A 19,887-nucleotide genomic window follows, 5' to 3' on the forward strand; every position below is an offset into this window, starting at 1 on the left:
GAACCTCAAACTGGCCGACGGACATCCGAAAATAAGTTCTGAAGCGACCATGGTATAGTTTAAGCTCCTGAACCAAGCAGTGGAACTCACCAAGTTCTCTTCTTTTTTGTAGTATTGGGTGCACCCATGTGCTGCGCTTCTTTTTCTTTTTTTGAAACTAAAACGAGAAGCAATTCCCCATCGCTTGAAAATGAAGTAGACTCCATTTTCGACTGCTCACTTCCTCCTGAGACGCGTCTTCCTCCCCTTCAGAAAGTCGCAAAAACGCATCGTGCTTGATATGTATGGACAGGTGCATCAAAACTCACATCCGAATATTTCGCATCGTTTATTCGCATCGCTCCCGGTGTGTAAGGACCTTAAGACTGAATCCTTCCAGCTCTCAGCAGGGATTAGTCTGAGGCAGTGGCGGCTGGTGAATTTTCCTCTTGGGGAGGCGCACTTAATTTACCAAACCAAATAGCAGAGTCGGCAACACCGGAATACAAGAATTGATGTAAATTATGTTCACAGCCATTTGATGTGCTATTACTATGCACCACTACGAGGGTACACCTAAGCACTACTGCTGAGTCAAATAGACAATTAAATGCACGTAAACGTTACCAGCTAGTGAATTTGAATTTATCTCCCCAGTGTTTGATATGATTTGCTCCAGATAAGGGGCCTATTTGACGAAGCAGGTTTTACAAACTCTGAGATTCTTCCACAACTCTGAGTTGATCTACTCTGAGATAGAAAACTCTGAGTTTTCGGTTTCACAACGGCTGATTTGAGTTGGGTTAATCAACTCGGAGTAGTTTGACCTGGAGTTACACGTGTGCACCGCAAGTCTGAAAAGACAGCATCAATGGAACCCTGATTCGACGAGTCACCATGGAAACGGGGAAGCGAAAGGCTGCGTTTTTGAACTGAAAGTTTTTAACGTGCTCATATGGCGAGTTTGAACACGTTTTTAGAAAAAAAAAAGTGCAACACCGCTGCAGCTGCAAAAGAGAGGGAGACGGCGTGGAGAACACTGCTGCCCGGATCAATGCATAAGTTTAAATGTAGTCCTTTGTAATCATAATAATATTACAGGGAATAACTGTCTGAATGGCAGCCTAGTAAGTTATTTCATTTAGGTGAAATCCCCACGGGGCAGCAGATTAAGATGAAATATAAAAACATTGTTCAAACAGGTCAGACCTCGGCATTATTTCATGGAGGTACTTCGTGTTGATCATGTTTTACATTGTAAAGTAGCCTAGATATTAAGTGACTGTTTGACTGTGCAGTTGTTTTATCCACACATAGCCTAAATGTCTGCATCCATATCATGTTCTGTTAAATAATTAAGCCTATTTAAACTAACATAGACTTCTGCTCAGCCAACAGAAAGAAAGCAGATGCCTATAAAACGGTGGTATAAAATGTCATGGATGTGTGTACATATATATATATATATATATATATACCTTGTAATTGTAAGTAGGCAACACTCCAAAGATTTATCCAAATGGTAGTTTAAGTGTACTGAAACATGTCACTGATCGAGGATGAAGAGGATGAAACTGTGTCTGCTGCCTTTACAGAGGGGGATCCAGAAAGGCATATAGAGGTATGTTACTGATAGTTCTCTTCTCATTCAGATTTTAGGTGGAATATAGAGTGTGACATTTAGCCTACACTGAAGTATTGCACATTCTCATCCTTTTTAACAGAGCATGGCTGGACAGCAGCAGGATGGTTCCTCAACTTCCACTGCACAGACTGACACAGTGAGATGGATGTTCAGGAAACACCAGAGGTTCATTCTGTGGAATTCATGTGCAACTGTATAACTGAATGTCCTCTATGTATTCCCAGTTATCAGTAAAACGGATTTACAAACTGCATTTGCTGAGAAAAATCCAAAAAACAGATTAGGATGACAGATCTGGAAATTGAAAGATTGGAGCACAAGTTAGAGGTGGGTGATGGTCACAGGTGAATTATGTTAACTACTGGAACATGAACTGAACTATCTTTTATTTGTAGGAAATAAAGAAGACCAAATGAAATGTGTATCATGTCTTTATTTGCTGTGGTGGTGATGATGGTGACTTAAACTCTAAAGTGATTATTGCATATGGTGTCTCTGACTGCTCTGCTGTCCTGGATAGCTGCAGGTGGATGGGCTCATCATCTGGGTCTTCAGTTTGTAGGGCAGGGTGTTGCTCTCCTCTAATAGTGGTAATATTATGAAGAACAACACATGCCACAGTAATATCACAGGCCCTCTCAGGGGTCACCCTGAGGAGACGTAGGCACTGGAAACGGGCTTTCAGCAGGCCTATGGTCATCTCCACCTGGGCTCTGGTCCTGCAGTGAGCCCGGTTGAAGTTCTGTTGGGGGCCTGGTTCAGGGTATGAGGTCATCAGCCTGGGTTGTTATGGTAACCCCTGTCACCCAGCAGAAGGCCATCAAACTCTCCTGTAATGTATAGTGGATACATCAGAGTATATTAAAGGAGGGAGACAAGAGAATTATATTGTGAAAATCTTTATGCTGCTGACCACGCTGCAGTCTGTTGCTCAGGTTAGACTCTTCATAAATCCTGGAGTCATGAACAGACCCAGACCACTTGGCCTCCACATTAGAAATGATGTATGCAGCATCACATATGATCTGGACAGTGCAGAGAATGACAGATGTTGAACTATGATGCAGTCTTTAACATTTAAAAACAGTAGTCAGTCTACCTGTAGCCTACATGCACATTTATGCTGTGAATGGACTTCCTATTCATGATGTGAGGGAGCTGTGATGGGGATGTGTGTGCATCTATGCAGCCAGTCACACTGGGAAATCCTAAAAGAAATTCAAATGACTAATCCCAGTCTGAGGCTGTAGCACAATGTCATTAACAGAATATGATTTAACCTTTTACGCTTCAGTGCGTCGTAGGTGTACCAAGAATGTCCGACGGCTGCAAACCTGATTATACAAACACTATACGCCAATGGAAAGCTTAGATTCTCATGAATCCGCCGGTATAAACCACTTTCAGATATGATTACCACAGCGGGTGAGAAAAACACATTTGTCCGACAAAAACAAATATTCATCCATCCGTTCTCTATACACGGCTTCAACGCACACAGCGCGACTCACATTTCCGGGTTCATTATTACACACAGAAAAAAAGATTCCACAAAAAACGGCCATAATCCAACCTTTTACATCCAGACAACACAAGCCAGTAAGCTATTTTGTCCAAAACATGTCCTGAAGTCGGTATAAAATCCACGAATCGGTCGTTTTCAAGGAAATGCACCTCGCGATGTGCGTCCAATATTCCCTGTATTTTTCGTAATTTTTTTTATTTAAAAATAGAATATTAGCGATTTTTTGTACTGAAAACGGCTGGAATTGACTGAAGCTTAAAGGGTTAAAATGAATTTAACAGATCTCTACATCATTCACCTGCAATCCTGTGGAACTCCTCCTTGATGCTCTGACAGGTTTGTGTCCAGGGAAAACCACAATGACGAGTAAAAGTCGTTTCAGAGCCAGGAAAACTTTTCTGACTGTCCTGCATACAGTTGTCTTACTATAGTGCTCTGCATCTCCGACATCATATAAAAACTTCCATTTGCAAAGAACCACAGCGCAACACACAATATCTGCTGGATGTGAGAGCATGACTGCAGTTGGTAATGTAAATGTAAGGACGGATTAGGTTGTTTATGTAGATTATGGACTTGAAACGATTACGAAACGGTACCGCTCAAACTGATAATTGTCCGGAAATGCGAGAACATTTATGCTCGGTCTGATAACAATCTACCGACGAGTATTTAATTATCTGTGCCGTAATGCTGCTCCTTTATCCACTGGATCGTTAATAAAAGCTGTTCTACGCCAAAACTCGCTTGCTTACTGATTGAATGAATGAGGAAATGAAACAGCGTGTGTGGCTGAAAGAGGGCGGAGACAGAGAGAAACTCGAGGTTTTCTCAGATAAACCTGCTGGCGAGCAGGTTAGAGTCATAGAGTCTGTTGCTGCGGTAACTGACCGAGAGTTTAAGTTACCCCTCTTTGTGAAACAGGCTAGAGTTACCTCGCTTGCTCATTGCAACTCCTGAACTCTGTGTTGCTGAAGATGAGCGACAGTTCAGTTTTCAGCTTGCCCTTGTTCAGCATTGGATAGGCCTCCATGGTGGTGTTGAGCGCTGCTTCAGGGAACTGGCTGTCGTACTCCTGGAATCTGTCTCCTTGAAGCAGTGTAGCACTGATTAGGTGTTTGATGAAGGCAAACCTCTCTTTTGCATGGCCCAGGATTGTGTCACAAACCTATAAAGAAAGACACACATTATATCGCACAGAACCTACATAAAAGTGTCTTGTCCAATTGTTCACATAACAGCTTACTATGATTATAACACTGTAAAAGACCATACAACACACTCAGGTCATATCCATATTATTGAATCTTATTTGGAAAATGTTTATCTACAACAGAATAGCATATACTTTATTGGAGAAATTGGAGGTTTGGGAATATGGTTGTGGACACCCTCATGTCCCTCTTTAATTTACCAGGTTTCAAACATGTTACTTTACAGAGGAAAATAACACACTTCAGCCTTCAATACCAGTGTTAATTCAACACAGATTATCAATTATTGTTGCTGACATATGTGTATGCACGAGCAGCTGTTGTGCAGTTAAATTCTGTGTTTCATAAACACCCTGCTATCTACATGTGGCAGTTTGTCCAGCAGGTTTATCAGCGCTACATGAAGCCATGTTGTTCAGATTGCTAAGGCCAGGAGGAACCGCTGCCAGTTGATATTAGATTTATTTATGAAGCTGTGTGTCCTGATGAGTGGTGAGAAAAGTTTTGATTGTTCAGGTAACCACTCATCAACTTCAGGGAGAGACGACGTCCGCATATATATAGAAAGGAATAACAACAGGAAGGACAACAGTCACAGACATATCGTAGGATACTAAGTTACCAGAGCCTCAGCTTTGATCTCACCTCTGTAGCTATCCTCTGTAGTTCATCTGGTCCCAGTGTGCGGCGCTTCTTGGCCAGCTGCTGCTGAGGCACACACCTGTGATGTTCTTCACTGACAGTAGGGAGGGAGTCTCTGACCAGCCCCAGAAGAGAAAAAAATTAAACTTTAGTTGCCAGGAAACAGAAAGAAATTAAGCACATTAAGTATCATGAATAATGACTTATTATGGTTAACATTAATCAGAAGTTTTTTTTTTATTACAGTCATGTGATGCGCACATGACTGAGTGTGAGTTTTTCATTTCACACAAATTATCCACAAATAAATAATGATGGAAACAAAATCATTGTCAAAATCAATCATTGTTACTCATCACTAATACATCCAAGACTGCATTAGTTTTAAATATTTCCTTTAGCATTAAGTGTTTGGGTAAAACTCAGTTTATTTTATTTTTTCACAATAAACAATGGTAATATAATGTAAATGAACTGGGAATTAAAGGTAATAAAGAAAATGTTAATACTCTGAAAATGATTAGTTCAATCAAAACTTTTATTATCTGGACTGATGGAAATTATATTATTATATAATAGTTTTATTACAGTTTTTGACTTGGACATTTTTGTCCCATAGTACTGCGTATGACACTTTTTGTGAGAGGATGCATAAGGGTTTAATATGGTTACATACAAATGCATTTACCTGATCATCTGCACGTTGTCGGTGAAATGCTGCGTCACTCTGTGGACAAAGACCGAATCGATGGACCTCTTCTGGAGTTGGCTGTAGAGCATGTCCACATGAGGCATGATGCGGTAGAAAAGCTCCAGGAAGAAGCAGAAGGTAGCATCCTCCAGGAGTCTCACAAAACCTCCAGCTTCACGGACAGTGGTAGGATCAAAGTCACCTGAGTCCCTGATTTTTTCGAAGCACTGAAGGAGGTCGTCTTTGTGCTCAAACACAGTGTTGACAGCACGGCTGTGGAAGATCCACCTTACTGTGCTTGCTCTTGGAAGCCTGTGTGCCACCACTCTGTCAAGCACACTAGTTCTCTTGGGGGATCTTGGAAAAAAAAATCCTGAGAATCCAGCTAGGTCAGAGAAGAACTGACCAACTTTTGGGATACGGGATGTCACCTGCTGCATGATAATGTTGAGCTGGTGAGCATAGCAGTGGACATAGTGTGCATTCGCATACACATCGCTCACTTTCTTCTGTACACCACCTGTGGCTCCTCTCATGACACTTGCACCATCATAGGCCTGGAAGATGAGCTTGCTCTTCTGGTCATCAGGGAGAATGAGGCTCAGCCTCTCCAAAAGTGCTGTGGCAATGGACTCAGCTGTGGCAGATTGCAGAGGTATAAACTCAAAAAATCTCTCCTGCACCTCATTCATTTTGTCGATGTAGTGGATCACAAGAACAAGCTGACACTGGGTGGAGATGTCCATTGTTTCATCAGCCTGGATGGATATGAAGTCTGCACACTGAACTTCCTCAATAATGGACTCTCTCAAAACTGCCAGCATGCAGTCAAGGAGTTCATTCTGCACTGTTTTGGATGTCCCTTTAAACACAGTGGCAGTCTGAAGGTGCTCATGGACAGCTGCATCTAGTGATGCTACAAAATCCACCAGCCCTCTGAAAACACCTGGATTTTCAGAGCTTTCACTCTCATCATGGCCTCTCAGGGCGAGCTCAAAGGCACCACAGAACTTAATGCAGTCTATTATTTTAGACAGCACATGCCTATTTTTGTCGACCTCCTCGTTATGTTTATGGATGCCTATCCTATAGCCATCATCAAGCTGCGCTGCTATGTTAGCTCTCCCAAACATGCCCAGATGCATAGCATTTTCCATGTGGCTCCTAGCTTGCTCATGCCTTCTTACTTTCTCGGAAAAATGCTTTAAATCCGCCATACCTGTCTGAATCCAGGCTTGATCAGTTCCTTGGTTTGAAAAAGCAGGCAAGGGAAGCAAAACAAAGCACCTGCCTCACTGCATCCTGTCAGCCAAGACGTCTTCTCATACCAGGCCCGCGAGAAAGACCGCGTATATCTCCTCCCTCTGTCCTCCGACTGTTGTCTAATTAAGACGTCCGGCCGGTCAGGTCCGAGCTCCTTCACTCTCAGTTTCTCCTGCAGTGTTCTCCTCTCGAACGGCGTTGTTTTCAGTGACTTCACTGAATTTTCTCTCTCCATTTTCTCCTTTTTTGGCTCTCTATGACTCATTGATAATCTTGCTTGCTAATTACTCCTAGGCTGTGTCCGAAATGGCATACTAACGTACTACATACTACATACTCAATGAGTATATACTGTTTACTACGTACTATAAGCATAGGCGTCAGTTGAGGGGGGGACGGTGGGGACGTGTCCCCCCCACTTTTTGTCAGGGGTCATTTTGTCTTCAACACATTCAAATTCTTCACATGTAAGCCGTTGTAAACCCAGTTATTTTCAGTAGTATAGAAAATTCCGACGCTCCTGAACGCACCATCCGCACTCGGCCGAGAGTTGCACAGACACGCAGCACACCTTCGTGAGGTTAAAAAAAACAACAAAAAAAATGCGCAGATGCTAAATTTGCACCTGTGCCAAGTGGAAGCTCCGACCAGAGGCGTGCAGGGGCAAAATTTCGGCCTGGGAGAATTAGTACTATAGCGGCCCACAAACCCCTCTAACTGCATTTACTGATAGCTCTACAGCTTGAGCCTCCGCCTTTGGTGCGGTGGTTGTGAGTTCGAGCCCAGCTTGTGGCATTTTGCCGCCGTTCTTCGACATTTTCTCAAAGTGCTGTGGTCTCCGTCCCCCCCACTTTTAAAAACAAACTGACGCCCTTGACTATAAGTATGATTAGAATGCCAACCGTTCACACTGTAGTATACTACTACGTTTCCCATAATGCATTTCAAACCTCCGACGACAAAAACCGGAAGTACGGCTATCAAATATCTCGGCTGAATGCCGGCTTCAGGTCGATTTTACGCTAACAAACAGTCGCATAATTAATGTGGCAATTTCAAGCCGGCACTCCTCATGCAGTTATTAGCCAGATTATGCGAATCGTTTCAATTGTAGCTGCAGGTTACTGGAGGTAGCTGCTACTTGTTCTGTATGCAAAGCGAGCTGCTGCACCTAGCTGCTAGCATTCAGTAGCACGTTGTGAGGCGTCTGACAAATTTAAAACGTTGGTCAGAAACAGCCCGATCTCACGAGGATTCGTGAAACTGTTACGTAAATTTTTGTTTCGGTTTCGTGCGCACCAACACGATTTCGTCATGTTTTTCGTGCCGCTCACCACGAAATGCGCACCAATGTATTTTAAACGGCGGACTTTTCGTGCCACCCAGAACGTATTTCAAACGAATGTGTGTATTATATTTTTAATGTAAAACCATGGCGAATCCAACGCTATATTTTGCATGACATCGTCCCTAACCATAACCCTAACCATAACCCTAACCATAACCTAACCATAACCTAACCATAACCCGGTGGTACACTTACCAATTTGCATAGGAATTTAAAGAATATCCGGCGGCCGGCGGCCGCAAACGCGATTACACAAGCAGTATACGCCGATGGACAGCTTAGATCGTCATGAATCCGCTGGTATAAACCACTTTCAGCTGTGATTACCACAGCGGGTTTCGTTGTGAGCAACACGAAAAACATTTCGTGGTGAGCGGCACGAAAAACATGACGAAATCGTGTTGGTGCGCACGAAAAAGAAACAAAAAATTTACGTAACAGTTTCACGAATCCCCGTGAGACCGTGTTGTCAGAAAACACCTATTTCTCAAATCTGTGGGGTGATTAGGATGACTACTTAACCACATAAAATAAATAAAAAATCACCCCGGTCCGGCCATATATCCCGCGGAGGCTTCCATTTCGGTGGGTAGCTCGCAAAGCATTATGGGGTGGTTGAGTATGACTAGTGTGGTCACCGCGCATACTTAAAAATTTTCCGGAAATAGTATACATCCGGGTATTTCTCGCTTACTCAATCTTTTCATACTATCTAATGTGAACGCACTACATACTTATTTTGACAGTACGTTAGTATGCCATTTCGGACACAGCCCTACACTCTGCACTGAACGTCACTCGCTTTGCAGTTTTAATTAAAGGCAAGCGGATGAACAAACCGCTCGCTCTCTACTGCCACCCCATGGCCGATGGTGTGTAAAGCGATCAGAGGGAGACAGCAGGGCGCGGTCAGCCTGCGCCCTGCTGTCTCCTATCTCTTGTATTGAAGAGGAACGAATTGCGCATGTCAAAGTTATAACGAGAGTCAATGGGGAAAGATGAGTGCACCCCCGGCCGGATATATGTCCACTATTAGTAATTGTAGACAACGTCGGACGTTTCTAATCTGACTTTTTATTACAAATTATGCATTTTAGTGACTCTCTACAGGCTCTATTATCCATTTTGCTTGTTAAAAACATAGGATATACATGTAAATGTAATTTTAAAAAGGTTCTATTAAAGGAAGGGCTGTGACTCTACATGATGTGAGACAAAGGGGGCGGTGCCCTAGCGCCCTCTATTGACCAGCCACCCCTGGTCTGAGATCTGATTCAGGAGTTTGGGATGATTCAAGGCTGAAGCAGTGAAAGCAGATGCTGGTGGCCTCTGAGCAGCCTCAACCTGAAACCAGCAGGGATCAACATTAACTCTGCATTAGACAGTTCACATATCACCTTCTTTTACTTTCCTTTTTCCATCTTTTGTTTTTTAGATATATTAATATTTTGCAGTGTTTGTTTCTCTACCAGAGTCTGAGGAAGGTGTTTTAAACACAGAGTCTGTGTGGTCCTCTGCAAGCCTCTGGACTTTGTGTTTACTTGCTCTGCAGATTATTTTCTCTATTAATCGCTTTGTTTTTTCTAAGGACCATAGGTTCAACTCACCCAGAAACCCACAATCTTTAGTTAACACACATCGAATCATCACATTTAAGTTTACAAGAGTGAGTTTGTTCCTATCATCAATCTCACGGTCTGTACAGTGACGTTCATAAGGAGTTTATAAATTTAAAGTTGATTTCCAGAATTGCTCCTTTAACTCTGTTAGGTTCAGTTAAAACCAGGTTAGTTAAGGTGGTTTAGATATTCAAAAGCTTAACTGCTGATAATCTTGACTGCTGTCAGTGAACATTTCTGGAAATGATCTGGTGTTAATGTAAATCATGCGATAACCATGGTAACAAGTATGGACATCAGCAAATGACTGCAGGAATCAAAGGAAACACTGTTTTTGGTGGTCATTTTGTGTGTCTTTGTGGTTGTTGTGTGTGTCTTAGTTTTGGTTAGGTGTTTCTTTGTGATGATTTTGTGTGTATTTGTGGTTGTTTAATGTCTTTTTGTGCTTATTTTGTGTCTCTGATCATTTTGTGATTCTTTTGAGTCTCATTGTGGTCATTTTGTGTTTCTTTGTGGTTGTTTTGTGTTTTTTGTGGTCATTTTGTGTCTGATCATTTTGTGGTTGTCTTGTGTTTCTTTGTGGTCATTTTGTGTTTCTCCGTTGTTTGGTTTGTGTGTCTTTGTGGTCATTTTGTGTGTCTTTGTGGTTGCTTTGTGTCTTTTTGTGCCTATTTTGTCTCTCAGATCATTTTGTGTCATGTTGTGATTATTTAGTGTCTCTTTGGGGTGGTTTTAAGCTGTCTGTTTTGTCTCTTTGTAGAAATTTATGTCTTTGTAATTGATTGTTTTGTGTGTTTTTGTAGTTACTGTGTGTGTCTTTGCAAGGGTTATGCATCTCTTTGTGATCATTTTGTGTGTATTTGTGGTTGCTTTGTGTATTTTTTTTCTTATCTTGTGTCTTTATGATCATTTTGTGTGTTTTTGTGATTGTTTTGTATTTCTTTGTGGCTTCTTTGTGTGTCTTTGTGATGGTCATGTTGCAGTTCCAGCATCTTGACAACCTTAAATTGTTTCACCGACTGTTTGTTTTTTTGTTTGTGCGTTTATCTGGGCATCACTGCAGACATTTGTGGTCTTGAGTTTCTCTCATCTCATTTAGATTAAGCAGCTGAATGTTAAGAAAGAACTTGCATTCATTTCTTTTTGATATCCAAGGAAAGCACATTGACAATTTCTCCAAGAAGCTAAATGCAGCTGCAGAACTGACAAATGTTTGGAAGCCAATGACAGAGAGAGTTTATAATAAGGGGGAAATGTACAAAGTGAGTTTAGTTATTTCAACATGCAGAAAAACGATCATACCAGATAAATTCAATGTTCTTATGTCAAAATGTGCTAATGTAATGGTTTTCACTCTTTGAATCCCAGGCATTTTCTCTGCACTTTGTGTCTATCACATTTTTACTCATTGTAGCCTCATTTTCCACTGCAATATAAAGTTCTGCACCTTGGAAAGAGAACAACAATGATTTGAAGTAGAGAGAATTCAGTGATGTCTCTGTGCAGTATGACAATATTAGACCACACGGTGCAATGGTTAAAATCAAAAAAAAAAACTAAAAACTAAATTTCTTTGATTAATTATTTTACAGAACTTGGAAAACAATGGAATCAACAGGCACAACAGTTTCCTATGTGGCCATAGGAGTTACCAACACTGAAAAAAATTGTAAAAAAAAATAGCTGTGACACAGCTACTAAATTATGTTGAAATTAGATTTATGTTGAGCTTGAATTTCACATAGTAATAATGTAGGGTCATGCTTATTTCTGTGGTATGTTTGTCATTTTTTGCTGCAGAGTGGGTTTATTAAGCAGTTGAGTCATGTTGTGCTGCTTTATTTGCCACCCTCTTGATATTATGAAGTAAATAAGAGAAAAAATATTGGATACCAAAATGTTTACAGTCACTGAAGGGTGTGAGCTCATCTTTTTTTATGCCTGTATCTTCAAGTTATAAATTACTTTTCAGTCACATAAACTTTCAATGCTGTAGTCCAGCTGTGTCTCTGCATGTTTTCTCATAGTTTTGATTTTGGTGCTGTAACTGATGCTGACCAACATGTTCATCTCTGGTTAAATTTTGTTTCTGCAGTTTGGTATAAACGTCAGGATTTTTGTTGCTTGTCGGGTCGGTTTGTGCTCGTCCTCAGACAGCTGAGCTGCTCTAATAAAGTTTTACAGTCTGTGTGAAAGCTGAGCTGCTGGTAACTGGACTCCTGCTGTAACACACTGAGCTGACTCAGCTCCTCATCCTGCTGCATCCTGTTACAGCTGCACACTAAACAGGGGAACCCAAACTGCTCTACATCCGGGAACCCCAACTCACCCCCAATAATCCCTGAGATACAGGATCAGTATGGATTTTGATAGATATCACCTAGTAGTTTGGTAGAGGTGAAGATCCATCTTTAGCTGCGAGGCCAACATGTAAAGTCGAACTCTAAAAAGTAATTCAAGGGACCTTTTCCTGCTGCTTCATTAAGTATGCCAATGTATAAGCACTGAAGCACATATTTTCAGATGATTTTCATCGCCAAAGTCGCCCCACAGCTTTGAGAAAACCCAAATTGTATATCAAAATGTGCAGCTCAATCGGGAATAGTGTGCTATGACTTGTAGTAGCAAATCTGTAAAAAAAAAAAAAAGTGTTGAAAATCCCCATTGAAATGAATGAGAAGTTGGTCTGACAACTGCCAAAACTCAGCTGTGGGTTAGTTAGTTACCCTTTGAGCTTCATTCAAAGTTTAAATGAGTCACAAGGCTTGAATTTTTTCATTTAAATAAGTACTTTGATATCTTGAATTTTTTTGCAGTTTATGTTCTAATTATCATTATAAATTTTGACCAAATTTTGACCTTTTTCTTGTTACAAATATGCGTGATTAAAGTGCATTTAATCTCGTCTCCTCACAATTTCTCCTCTACATGAACTATTTATACAAAAAAAATATTAGCATTTTTGTCCTCTTTCATCCAGTGTGAGTCTCATTACTATAGGATATACACACGTGGACAAAATTGTTGGTACCCCTCAGTTAAAGAAGGAAAAACCCACAATTCTCACTGAAATCACTTGAAACTCACAAAAGTAACAATAAATAAAAAATTATTGAAAATTAAATAATCAAAAACAGCCATTACTTTTGAATTGTTGATTAACATAATTATTTTAAAAAACAAACTAATGAAACAGGCCTGGAGAAAAATGATGGTACCTCTATAAAAGATTGAAAACTATTTGACCAGAGTGACATGATTAACTCAGGTGTGTCATTTAATTGACATCACAGGTGTTTCCAAACTCATAATCAGTCAGTCTGCCTATTTAAAGGGAGACAAGTAGTCACCCTGCTGTTTGGTGAAAAGGTGTGTACCACACTGAACATGGACAACAGAAAGCGAAGGAGAGAATTGTCCCAGGACATCCGAAAAAAAATGATAGACAAACATCTTAAAGGTAAAGGCTATAAGACCATCTCTAAACAGCTTGAAGTTCCTGTGACAACAGTGGCTCATATTATTCAGAAGTTCAAGACCCACGGGACAGTAGCCAACCTCCCTGGACGCGGCCGCAAGAGGAAAATTGATGACAAATTGAAGAGACGGATCGTTGGAATTGTATCCAAAGAGCCCAGAGCAACCTCCAAAGAAATTAAAGGTGAACTCCAAGGCCAAGGTACATCAGTGTCAGATCGCACCATTCGTCGTTGTTTGAGCCAAAGTGGACTTCATGGGAGACGACCAAGGAGGACACCACTGCTGAAAAAAACTCATAAAAAAGCCAGACTGGAATTTGCAAAAATGCATGTTGACAAGCCACAAAGCTTCTGGGAGAATGTCCTTTGGACAGATGAGACCAAACTGGAGCTTTTTGGTAAGGCACATCAACTCTATGTTCATAGACTCAAAAACCAAGCATACGAAGAAAAGAACACTGCCCCGACGGTGAAACATGGAGGAGGCTCAGTAATGTTTTGGGGCTGCTTTGCTGCATCTGGCACAGGGTGTCTTGAAAGTGTGCAAGGTACGATGAAATCTGAAGACTATCAAGGCATTCTGGAGAGAAATGTGCTGCCTAGTGTCAGAAAGCTTGGTCTCAGTCACAGGTCATGGGTCTTCCAACAGGACAACGATCCAAAACACACAGCCAAAAACACCCAAGAATGGCTGAGAGAAAAGCGTTGGACTATTCTAAAGTGGCCTTCTATGAGCCCAGATCTGAATCCCATTGAACATATGTGGAAGGAGCTGAAACATGCCATTTGGAGAAGACACCCATCAAACCTAAGACAACTGGAGCTGTTTGCTCATGAGGAGTGGGCCAAAATACCTGTTGACAGCTGCAGAACGCTCATTGACAAATACAGAAATCGTTTAATTGCAGTGATTGCCTCAAAAGGTTGTGCAACAAAATATTAAGTTATGGGTACCATCATTTTTGTCCAGCTCTATTTCATTAGTTTGTTTTTTTTAAATAATTATGTTAATCAACAATTCAAAAGTGATGGCTGATTTTGATTATTTAATTTTCAATAAATTTTTATTTATTGTTACTTTTGTGAGTTTCAAGTGATTTCAGTGAGAATTGTGGGTTTTTCCTTCTTTAACTGAGGGGTACCAACAATTTTGTCCACGTGTGTAGGTGTTTTTCACAAATTACCTCAGAGTGTGTAGACCAAAACTCTCAATGATTCCCATTATACTGGAGCTTCAAAGTTTCGAGTGAAAATTTAGAATTTGTGACTCTCTTTAACTTGCCACTGTACAAAAATCTGTACAAAATACAGTACGGACATAAAAATACATCAGCTTGTTAAAATCAAGATTCTACTTCACACGGCGGAAGAATTTTTACGATATGACTTCTAGTTATAGAGCTGTGACTGTGTATTCGAAGGTCTAATCTTTAGTCTGCCTGCTCTGCTCACTGCAACCAACCAGTGATTCACAGCTGATTGGCTGATTGATAGACTTTCAAAGTAAAAGCTCACAGATGTTAAATTGTTCTGAACAGCATTTGGGAATCATTGTGGTTTTACACAATAATATGTACTTAAACAAATTATACCTAATGCATAGTTAAAGCAGGACATATTAACTGTTGCAAACATTATTTTGATGGTTTAATAATTACATCAGTTTAATATTATGACTGATATGAATTCAAAGTTCGTAGTTGACTTAAAATTCCATTCAGGTAACCTAATGAGATTAGCTTGTGAACCTAATTCATTAATTTATTTTTATAATTACTCAGGATTTCAAGTTACCTGTTGAGCATTAGAACTAGATTTTGTCAACTTAAAATGCAGTAAAAAACCACTTAAAGTATGTATATATTTTTAGTTTTTTTTTGTTTTTTGGTTTTTTTATTGTTTAAAATGTATTGTTTCTTGATCCGGCCCAAGCTTTCTGTGAAGTCAAGGAAACACTCCATTGGAAGATCTCCTGTCCACATTCAGCTGGGGGGCGACAAAAGAAAATAAGGGCAAATTCAGTGAACAGCAACAAGTCAGATAGAGAGCAGCTTTAGTGGAGAGTTTATCCTTGATTATTCTCCTGTGTGTAGGCGCATACGGACGTCTGCTGTTATTGAGCGTAGGGTCAGCCACGGTACAGCATGCAGATGAGCTTCTCTGAGACGGTTTCTGACAGTTTGTGCAGAAATTCTTTGGTTATGCAAACCGATTGTTTCAGCAGCTGTCCAAGTGGCTGGTCTCAGACCATCTTGGAGGTGAACATGGTGGATGTGGAGGTCCTGGGCTGGTGTGGTTACACGTGGTCTGTGGTTGTGAGGCTGGTTGGATGTACTGCCAAATTCTCTGAAACGCCTTTGGAGATGGCTTATGGTAGAGAAATGAACATTCAATACACGAGCAACAGCTCTGGTTGACATTCCTGCTGTCAGCATGCCAATTGCACGCTCCCTCAAATCTTGCCACATCTGTGGCATTGTGCTGTGATAAAACTGCACCTTTCAGAGTGTCCTTTTATTGTGGGCAGTCTAAGGCACACCTGTGCACTAATCATGGCGTCTAATCAGCATCTTGATATGGCACACCTGTGAGGTGGGATGGATTATCTCAGCAAAGGAGAAGTGTTCACTATCACAGATTTAGACTGATTTGTGAACAATATTTGAGAGAAATGGTGATATTGTGTATGTGGAAAAAGTTTTAGATCTTTGAGTTCATCTCATAAAAAATGGGAGCAAAAACAAAAGTGTTGAGTTTATATTCTTGTTGAATGTATATGTTCTTACACTTGAGTTAGTTCAGTGTTTTGGTGAGGAAACAACACTTACATGGATAAAATATCCCTTTAGACAGATGCAGCTCATTTTAGAAAACAACACCTTGTAGTTATTGAAAAGGATACCTGGATACCAAGACAAATGTACAGCATGACTCAGAAAACAGTGAATTTTCTTCCACATGTACATGGAACAGGGGAAGCAGACGTCTGTACTTAAACAAGGGCCTACCTTTGCCTCATCTTCCTCCAGTGAAGCTTCGTTGTCCCAGATGTACTTGAGCAGATCTTTGGAAGGGACTGGTCTCTCTAGAACCAGGATCAACTCCTGGCTCAGGTCGAACCAGTCCAGTAGGGCGATAGGAGCCGATGACCTGACTGATCCAGATGATCCAGCATAAAGTTTTAACATGATAGACACCTCTGTAACAGCTGCTTCTTGTTCTTGTCCTGAAAAATCACAACACATTCTAAGGATGAAGGACAGAAGCTCAACAGGACATACACGGGATCAAAAACTTACCATCTCTTTGTAGTACATGCTGTCTTTAGGAATGTGTTTGATGGCGACCTGCGAGACACAGAGTTTTGGTTTTACACTCACTGCATTGAAAATAACTTTATATACATTTTCTACTATCCTACTGGATTAATAAATCATTGAACGGTGTTACTATGTGTCTTTGTGGCACCATTTTGTGTTTAAATTAAGACAAATCCAACTGCTGCTTTAGTTTCACCACATATAACAAGTCTCATGAGCATTTTAGCCTGTAAACAACCACATAACAAGGATTTCTTCACTTACTGGCAAATCATCAGATTTCCGGTAGCCGGCAAACACGTATCCACATCCTCCTTCACCGAGATGATACTGCTCCTGGTACACAGCCTCAAATTGAGCTAAATAGAGAAACATATTTTGTTTTACTGCAACAGTCAGAGACAGAAGTTAAATGTGATCTGAGCTCTGTGATGACAGAAATCTTCATTTTTACATCTCTAACTGACCTCTCTGGTCCTTGTCTTCCTCCGCCACTAGGTCCTGGTTCCTCATCTTCTTCCTGCTCGGTCTCTCTCCACCATCAGAAGCCTTACTCTTCCCACCCTGCCAATGCTTACTGCAGCCCTCTAATGCGTTGATGTTCACTGCAAAACACAAAACAAAGTTTAAGGAGGAATTTGTATGTTGGAGTTAACATTGTAGCTTTCTTTTGGAGACCAAGGTGTTTTTCTTCTCCCGTAACATGTCTTATATCAGATTATTTGAAAGAAAACCTCCAAAATACAAATTGATATGTTTATTTTCCTACACTTTGTCTAATTGCATCTGTAGATTTCGATTAGTAATAGATTTCTTGAAAGGACATTTTATCAAAAGAGTTTTTTTTCCAACTCTGAGTGAAACTTAATGGTCACTTAGTCAGCTTACCTCTAACAGTGTCTGCTGGGATGGTGTCAGGGTGGAAAGATGGTGCCTCTTCATCTTCTTGGCCCAAAGAAAATACAGTAATAAAATCTCCAGACAAGAACAACACAGTGGCGAGAACAGTTGAGGTTTTCTTTGTTCAGATTTTGAGATTTCAGTCCCTAAACCAACACAGTGAAGATGAACTGAGTTTAGTCTTTATTAGACAAACCTCAGGTGTCGGTATCAGTTTGTGTTGAAGCAATCTTTTACTAAAGAAAACTGCCTGGAGTGTTTTCTGGACAAACCAGGAGATTGGTTTTGGAAGTTCATCAGTGCTGTAAACATTAAAATTATTTTTACCTCCATTGGACTGGGTCAACCACTAAAATCTCAAACCTGAACAACCATCTCTTAACTGTCACCTAGTTGGCTTACCGTCACTAGAGTCTTTTTGGGAAGTCTCTGAAAGATTGGTGTCCCTCTTCATCCTCTTGCTCATGTTGGAGGGTCCATCTTCATTGTCTTCGACTTTTCTTTTTCCTCTTCTTTCCTTTCTAGAGCTGGTTGAAGGTTCAACAGGTTCTGAGACTCTGGTAATCTTTCTGCTGTTGATTCTATCTGGACTGGCTTTCCTTTTTAGACTCCTGATCCTGGAGTCCTGTGAAGATCCAGCAGTTTGATGGACTGTACAGCTGTTCTTCCTTGTAGTCTCTTGGTTCATGTTGGTTTTCTTCAACTTCCAAATTTCAAAGCTTCAGCAAAACTTCAGCAAATGTGTATCCAAAGCTTGTGTGCTTAAGAGGACTGTCAGCAGGTACTTCTGGGTTTTTGACCGGAATGTGGAACGGGGTCACAATTGTGTCATCATGTTGGTGACATCTCAAAGAAGAATCCAGAACATGTACATTCGTGTTTAAAAATAAATTCAATATGTTTAATATTTGATTAAAAAAACATGGTTTATCTTTTGATATGTGTTGATGTCACTTCTCAAATGAGTCATACGTCACCTGAGTGGTTTTCTTACAGATTGAAATGTCCTCATATTGATCCAGAAGTCACTTTGAAAGATGAATACACAACTGTTTTAGCCACACTAGTGGTAATGCTCTTTTGTTCTGGTACTTCTCCAACTCCCATCCTCTGAGGAGTCTTTTGTTGCATAGAGGAATTTTACTTTTGTGGTTAGTTTTTATCAGAATGCTAGTGAACTAGCTACTAACATGCTCGCATTAGTAGGAAAAGATCTTTAAGAATAATTCACATTTATTTAGATAGCACCTTTCAGGGCAAGCAGTATTGTTTTTGCAAATGACAGAGACGTACATACAGAAGACATAAAAGCAATTTGTGCTACCTCTGAGCAAGCTAAATTTATGGTAGCTCTAGTTCTAATATAGCAGAGAATTTTTTATTTACACATCAAATACATGGATAATATCTTGATTAAATACAGTTTAGATTCGTGTAGTCTAGATTTTTTCTGTAGGTATTTTCATCAGAAAGCTAGTGACCTAACAGTTTGTGTGCTAGCATTAGCAAAAAATTAAACTTTTTTAAAATAGCACTTTTTAAACAGAGGTCACTCTATTTAAAAGTCACATTAAAAGATGAATACACAACTATGTTATCCACTCTATTGTTAATGCTTTTCTATTCTTGTACCACTTCAGCTCCTATCTTATGGAGAGAAATTAGTCCTAATAACAGGGTTTTTTCATACACAAATGAATTTTTTTCTGTGGTTAGTTTTGAACAACTGCAGAGGCACAATGACCTCAATGAAATGCAAAAAAAACAACAGAAACCATTTGCCAGCAGAAGGATGTAAAACACCTTAAAAAATGCACAAAACAACCATTTTGATATTTTGGTTCGTGTGCATCTCAGTGTGCTAATGTTCATTTTTCAGATTGAGGTGTCAGTAGAAGGTGGAGTGATATAATGCGCTGACCACAGGAAGTCCTGTCTCCATGGTGTGTCTTTATCAGTGCAGCACCCTGCAGAGCTGCACGGTCTGAAGCTGCAGACCTGCAGTATAGCAGCAAACGTCTGCAGCTGCTGACAGACTCTGGGCTGTTTTTAGCCTCTGAAGGTCATACACGTTTGTATGGCTATCTTTGTGAACACTCATTGACATAATGCATTACTGGCCCCTCACCCTTACTGTAACACAAACTTAAATGTAACCCTAAAACCTAGTGTTAACTCTCAGACAACCCTTTAAAGGATTGTGGAAATGTAAGGACTCACTGTGACTGTCTACAACTCTGCTGCACAAAAAGTCTGGAAACT

The 19,887-nt window shown here is 40.4% G+C and overlaps 1 protein-coding gene and 1 long non-coding RNA gene across 2 annotated transcripts in view; one reads left to right on the forward strand and one right to left on the reverse strand.

Annotated features, from left to right (window-relative positions):
* LOC110963759 (LIM domain-binding protein 3-like) overlaps positions 1-19,887 on the forward strand; it is a 167,035-nt gene that overhangs the window by 67,517 nt on the left and 79,631 nt on the right.
* Positions 1-19,887, reverse strand: part of LOC127537431 (uncharacterized) — a 292,103-nt gene that overhangs the window by 50,424 nt on the left and 221,792 nt on the right. The window lies entirely within an intron of this gene.

Source organism: Acanthochromis polyacanthus, chromosome 15 (assembly GCF_021347895.1).
Source record: "Acanthochromis polyacanthus isolate Apoly-LR-REF ecotype Palm Island chromosome 15, KAUST_Apoly_ChrSc, whole genome shotgun sequence".
NCBI lineage: Eukaryota > Metazoa > Chordata > Actinopteri > Pomacentridae > Acanthochromis > Acanthochromis polyacanthus.